Source organism: Chinchilla lanigera, unplaced genomic scaffold (genome assembly GCF_000276665.1).
Source record: "Chinchilla lanigera isolate Chin_1 unplaced genomic scaffold, ChiLan1.0 scaffold00048, whole genome shotgun sequence".
In the NCBI taxonomy this organism is placed as follows: domain Eukaryota; kingdom Metazoa; phylum Chordata; class Mammalia; order Rodentia; family Chinchillidae; genus Chinchilla; species Chinchilla lanigera.
In genome coordinates, this window is record NW_004955449.1 from 5,383,365 (window position 1) to 5,390,541 (window position 7,177).

The window sequence follows — 7,177 nt, forward strand, 5'->3', positions numbered from 1 at the left end:
TGTGTTACTTTAATTGCTTGTGCCCAAGTCCAGGTGAATGAGAGAAGAGCCAGAGGCTAGGGGCTCCTCTGCCCTAGAGGCAAGAAGATGTTAAACTGACACGTCTGCTTTGTCATTCGTCCTCGTTAGCCATTGGGTCAAGGGAACAAGCTAGTAGCAGGACTAGGTCCCTGCAAGAGGCACCAGGGCGGGCTGGTTCCCTAAAGGCGTACGTGGGAAGGGGACCTAAGGACCCGTGGCAGGCCAGGCTCCCAGAGAAAAAATAGCCTTATCTCTGAAGACATAGGGATGCAGGAGAATTTGAACAAGCAAACCTTCCTAAGTTAGATCACAACTCCTTTGTCTAATCATACTTCTGCATAATTCTCCACTCTTTAGCAAACCTAGCATAAAGTGCAGTTTTTCTTGTTTCTGTGGGTCCTCATTTCCAAAGGCTCCCATAACACATAGCACTTCTACTGAATAAAGGTGTATGCTTTTCTCTTGGTAACCTTTTTGCTATAGGAGCCTTGTGATGGATGAGCAAAGAATCTTTCCTCCCTTACAGATCATCTAGCGACGCTGTTAACGAAAGCTATGGAAAACAGAACACATTGTTTGTTTGTTTTTGTTTTTGAGACAGGGTCTTGCTATGCAGTTCAGGCTGGCCTTGAACTCGCAAGGATCCTCCTGCCTCAGCCTCCCGAGTGCTGGGATTACAGGCGTGTACCACCACCCCAGGACACATTGTTATAAACTCCGTGTTGAAGCTGCTGGGCTGCTGGCACAGGAAAAGCCCACAGTGAGGTAGATGTGACCCTGTATGGGTTGATGTCCCAGCTATCGGGGCACTGTGGTACCTGGCAGGTATGTGCAGGGAAATGTCCCACCTGCACCCTCTGTGCTTTATCTTTACCATGTCCCAGGGGCACTTTCTGGCTGGCATCTCAATAAAGGGGGGCAGTTTCCCCAACTTCCCTCTGAATGGAGAGCTTGTCCTTTACTAAATTAGGGCTGTGACACTGGTTTCAGCTGAGTTCCTATCTGTACAGGCCTTATTTCACCTTTAAGCAAAATCTTTGAGGCCAATAATTTCAAGAAATACTTTTGACATTTTTAAAGTTAGTTTGTTATTATCCAAAAGTAATTCAGTCTCTTCAAAAGTGGGGAAAAGAAAAATTACTGTTTAGTTAACAAGTCAGAGTAATACTAATCATCTTCAGTTTGCATTATCTTTTTACATGAGCCCAGCAGCCATAAACGGTTGCTCCTGCTCTAATTTATAGTTGAGAAAACGGAGACACAGAAGGGCCCCCCACTTACCTAATTATTTGACCCAGGTCTGCCTTACTTCAGAGCCCAGATTGCTATATTCATCCCTATTTCAGATATATCCAAGGTCCACTAATATAAGAATATTACAAGATCATTACTTAAGTGTGTTTATTTGGTTCTTTTTTCTCCCTATGATATGAATTTGTGTATCTTCATTTATACATATGTTATATATATATAAACAAAATATTGTACAGGGCTAAAGATGTAGCACCATGTTAAAGTACTTGTCTAGAGTGCGTGAGGCCCTGGGTTCAGTCGCCAGTACTGGAAAATTTTGTGCATGGTAGGCTTCTTCCCAAAAAATATTTGTCGTAGACTTATCCTGAACGCTTTCTGATATCAGTAAGTGTTCTTTAATTCACTGAAATTAAAAAAAAAAAAAAAGATTCTATTATACCTCATTATATGGGCTTGCTTGGCTAACCTCTCATATTTGGCATTTAGGATTGTTTCTGATTTTCATTTTTATGTGTAATTCTTTCATGAGCCTAATACGCATCTAATTGTTTCTCTCAAGTAATTTTTTAAAAACTGCAGCATTTGGGTATGTTTTTAAAGGACTTCAGTAAAGGACAAGTCTCCATATATTCATATTCTTATGTACAAGGGGGTAACTGAAAAACATAGCATGTTTACATTTAAAAATTATTACAGTAAAAGACATGTTGCCATTAACACCCTTCAGAATATTCCTCCTTCTTTGAATACCCTTATCCCATCATTCTTGCCCCTTTCCGAGGCAGGTCTGAAAGTCTTCTTTCCTGAGTGTGTTTGTGAGGCATGATCAAAACCACAGTGAAAGCTGCTGCCCAGTGCCCTCCAATGGAAAGGCAGGCTCATACAAACAGCCTGGTGGGTCCTCATCCACCATTTTTTCCACATCTGGCACTGTGCTACTTCTGGCTCTTCCCGAAAGTCAAAGTGACCACAAAAGGTAAAGGTTTGGAATCTGCTGAGGACATTGAGGCCGCCTTGACAGCCCAGCAAAAGATATTCATGAAGGAGGATTTCTATCCTCTCGTCCTCCACTCATGTGACTGTCCATAAAAATACAGTTTCCCCTGGTTTGGGGGCAGGGGAGTCTTTTTCTCTGAAGGTTCTTATGTCATGTAAAGCCTTGGTTAAATAAACTCATGTGTTATTTTGTTAATTTGTCTTTTGTTATAGGAGTCTCCACCATGCACCTTGAGAAAGATGAAGAAGTATTACCTTTTCTCTCCTACATCAGCAAACAAAATGATTGTGATTCTAAGCCACTAAATTTTGGGATAATGAGTTATGTGGCAAAAGCTAAGGCCTACAAACTTGTACAGATGTTTATTTTTATGCATGGTTCCTGGAGTCATTTGCAATTCCAAGATGCAATGAGGCCCCAAGAGGACTTGATAACGTTCTGTCTGCCAGAGGATGGTTCATTAGTTTCCTACCGAACAGATCACTTAGCACAGATTTCAGAGGTACAAAATATCATTTTTCTATTTCTTTGCCAGTAAAAACTGTAATTCATTCTGCATAAGCAAGTAGTCATGTGGTTAAATACTTAAAAAGCCAATGTGTAGTGATTTCTTGACAAGACGGTGTTCTATGTTTGCAACAAGTTGAACAGTTATTTAACCATTGCTATCAAGTTCTTAGCATAAAAGTGCCAGTAATTTTTAAAAAATAATTATCCAACAGGGTGAACAAACTATTCAGCAATAATCCAAAAGGTTTACTTTAAGGTGAGGTCGGGATCCTTTCCTTAAAAGTAAACCTAATGAGGTATGGTTCTGTTTTTATTAATACTGTACTTGGAAATTTCTCAATATAGTGAGTTAGTCTACTGGCATCATTGTTTCTTCAGCTTTATCGGTTTTGTTTCTTCCTCAGGAAGCCTCTCTCTTCTTGGAAACCTCCATTTGCTATCATTTATATCAGCAATCTCTATTTCACCCTTTTCATATTTATGTCCTCTTCCTCTATAGTCTGGAAGAATGCTTACATTTATATAGTAGTGCGCTGCTTAACCATAGGACTACACCGCGAGAAATGTGTTATTAGGTGATTTTGCGGTCACAGACATCTGAGTGTACTAACAAGCCTAAACCTAAACAAGCAAAGTCTTGGAAGGCACATTACTTCCCAAATGGTTCTCCCGGGTGGCCCAGCAATGCAGGAAGGCATCGTGAAGGAGGAGCTGGATCATGACTTCTACAGCTCCTGCCAGACACCGGCAGTGGACACTTATTAACACGCTTGAAGGCCCCGGATTCTCACCTTGCCGGATCACAAAGGGCTTCAATTTGTAGCCTGAAGCACTGTCCCCAAATGAGACCCTTATGCTGTCCTCAAGAGCCTTGAAACCTGGCTTGGCCTCCTTATGGATGAAAGTCCTGTGGGGCACCCATTTTCAGAATAGGAAGTCTTCACCTAGACTGAAGATTTGGTCTGTGTACCAGTCAGTGCTTACTAGAGAAACAGATTGAATGCAAGATATACAAATATATAGGAAATTACAAGGTTTGCTTACAGTGGCCGGCCGCAGAGTCAGGTGTGGAAGAGTGCCAAAGAGCTGAGGGATCTGGTCAGAGGCCTGGAGCTCAGCGCAATGTCCGGTGTGAGTCCGTACCAGGAAGCTGTAGCATCTGCTCTGGAAGCCAGGAGACAACACCCAAGCTAAAGATGAAGACTGGAGCTTCTTCTCTGAACAAACAAGTAAACCTTCCTTCTTCTCTTCCTTTTATCCCATCCAGGCAGCACCCAGGCTGGGTCATCTGTCTTCAGTAAATCCCTTCCACCAACCCGGAGCTATGCTGATCTAATCAGTTAACAATCACAGTCTGCAGTTAGTTTTACTCTGTTATCAGTTTATCCAGAGTTTCCAAAAATTCCTCAGCTGCCTTTGCATCACACTCACAGTCCATCCTTCACTTTTACATTATGTAATGAATAACGATTCTTTTAAAAAATGTTATTAATGCATATTAGGTATACAGGATAATGAGTTTCGATAGGGCATGCTTTTACATGCATACAGCATGCTTTGATCATTTCCACCCCCATCCCCATGATCACTCTTGCTTTTTCCATCTTCTACTCTAATAGTCTCCCTCTTACCTTTATGTCATCTTCAGACAGTTAGGGACCACCACGGTGGGACAGGACTCTGGGGTGTAGCACGGTCTGTTTCAACAGAGCCCCTGGTAAAACCACAAAGGCACACTGTTCACATGAAATGAGAAACCATTATCAGGGAAAAGCCTGAAGAAGCCCCCTAGCCTCAATTGCTCTATGTTAACTTAAACATCACTACTTTTGGAGGTCACACAGCTGGGCAAGGTGTTTTCAATTTCCCACTAGCTTTGCTCTAGGTTACCTCTTGACACGTGGGTTGTGATAACAGTGGCTTGCATTACTTCCCAGGAACCTGAGGCCCACTTTTGCTGAAAACACAAACCGTTCACTTGAGCTTGGAGAAATCTGACTGGTGAGTAATATGGGATAAAAAGCTTGGTATTTAGGTCTTCACATTGCGTCTGACCCTTTTGCTGTCTTGACCCTTGGGTCAGATTTACGCAGCTGTGCAAGTAGACATGTTGATAGTCACTTTAAAATGCTTTATTTTAGATTATGACACGCGGTTACCTTGAGCTGTTGCTCATTGGAGGTGGTGTGTGTTTTTCTTTCTCTCTACTTTTCTCTCCGCACCCTAGTGCTTCTTCTGAAGCTTCTAAAGCCCAAGTACGCAAGGTCCTTTGGTCCTGCCGTAGGGCACAGACCCACAAGCTGGGATGTTTTGTGCAGGATGATGGCGCAAGGTACTTAAAAATCTAGCAGTCTCAAGGGTGAGTTAACCATACCATCTGGTGGTCCAAGTCCATCACAAGAAGAAACATTCTTTGGAACCATGCCCTTGGCCAGTGGAAATTATCAGACTTCAGCCCATTCAGCAAATCAATAACAACTTGCTAACTATGCTGCTCTCTTCATGCTAGGAGCAATGGCTTAGTTACTCTTTTGACCCATTCCTGATTCCTCTTAGCCAAAGCCCCAGTTTGACATCCAGTCTGTCTCTGTCTCTGTTTCTGTCTCTCTCTCTGTTTTTCTGTCTCTGTCCCTCTGTGTCTCTCTGTGTCTGTGTCTATGTCTGTCTCTTTCTCTCTTTAGTCACTTAAATCACCCAGAGGTGACAGTACATTAACATTGTCATGGGAGGAGTCCCATCTTTCCTTACTGTAAACAAATGTTTCACTTTAGCTGTAATTGTCATGGAGCTGAGAAGCTACATGTCTGTTTGCTGTTCAGTCGAGGTTCTCAGAAGTTTTTCCATATTTTGCACAAGTCTTTGAATTTTTGTTAGTTTCATTGCCTCCAGTGAAGCAGATCCTTTGACAACTTCTGTCCTTTGGTTCTTGTTCTTCATGATCACGGCTGTTCTTCTCAGGTATTTTCCTCCATGCTAGTCTTTAATCACTTACTTTTGTGTCCAGGTCAGTGGCTCAATGTGGCCTCTTACAGGCAACATTAGCAGTGGATTTTGTAGCCATGTAGGTGTCATAATGAACATATTATGAGATTAAATCAAGTACAGGAGAAAATGATGCAATCAAGACAGGAAGTTGATAGAAGTTGCATGGGGCTGCTGTGGGCATGATATAGCATACTAGTTTACAGTCAAAATAAATAAATAAATAAAACAGGAATAGACAGTACTCTAAAATAATGATAAAAGCATAAAATAGTAAATATAGAAACAGCAATCATTTGTTACCATGATCACATATTATGTATTGTACGTAGCTGGATGTGCTACACTTTTATACAACTGGCAGCACGGTAGGTTTGTTTACACCAGCATCAACACAGATGCATGAATACTGCACAGCACTCTGAGCTTGTCACTTATGGCGTCTCTGGGCAACAGGCATTTTTCCATTATAATCTTATGCGGCACATGTAGATTGTGTCACCCGGTTCCATTTCCTTTAGTGGTGGTTTGCTGTTTACTGTTTGCAACAAGGATTTCAATCCCAATAATTGTATCTTTAGTTTCCTATTTTCCTTCCTTATCTCACTCTATTATCATTGCATGTCATTGTTCTCTTTCCCTGTGTCTTGTACCTCTACTTCACTTTATCTGTGATGCTATTTGCTGCTCAGTATCCCAAAGAAGTTTCTAAAGAAAAATTTTGGTGCGGTTCCATAGTAAATCACTTTCAGATCTGTGTACTGGGTTCTTGTAGCTGTCACGACAGAAAACTACAGAGAGGGTAGCTTCAACAGAAAAGTTAATTTTCTCTCTGTTCTAGAGGCTGGATGTCTCAGGGCAAGATGATATCAGATCTGGTTTCAGCCAGCACCTGTCTCCTTGGCTCGTAGGCGATTGAACACCTCACTGTGTCCTTCAGTGGAATTTCCTCTGTGCTCACCCATCCTCGGTGTCTAATTATGCTCCCTCTCATTCTCATAGGGAGTTAGTAACAATACCCCACCTGGATGGATCATGCGCCCTTCTCATCATTAAGCATCGTGTGGGTGAGCATCATACTTTGTTTTATTCTTGCTTAGTCATTCTTGCACTAGTAGATAGTTTTGAAATGATGCTTATCAATTAAATAAAATATACATCTACCTTGGAAGTACTTTCTGTCCACTTGGATAGTTTCTTTCTTTCTTTTCTTACTTTCTTTCTTTCTTTCTTTCTTTCTTTCTTCTTTCTTTCTTTCTTTCTTTCTTTCTTTCTTTCTTTCTTTCTTTCTTTCTTTCTTCTTTTTGTTTTGGAAAACAAAGTAAAAGGAAAATTACAATGACATCAACACAGAAAAACTCAAAATAGAGCTGGGAGGCCATTGTGGAAGCAGAAATTTTAAGAATGATTACA

At 41.3% G+C, this 7,177-nt stretch overlaps 1 long non-coding RNA gene across 1 annotated transcript in view; it reads left to right on the top strand.

The window, feature by feature from the left end:
• Positions 1 to 695: 695 nt before the first annotated feature.
• Positions 696 to 7,177, top strand: part of LOC106149562 — a 13,118-nt gene continuing 6,636 nt past the window's right edge. The window contains exons 1-3 of the long non-coding RNA XR_001235827.1: positions 696 to 846; positions 2,485 to 2,774; positions 6,767 to 6,831. This is a non-coding gene — a long non-coding RNA (uncharacterized LOC106149562). The remainder of the gene's footprint in view (positions 847 to 2,484; positions 2,775 to 6,766; positions 6,832 to 7,177) is intronic.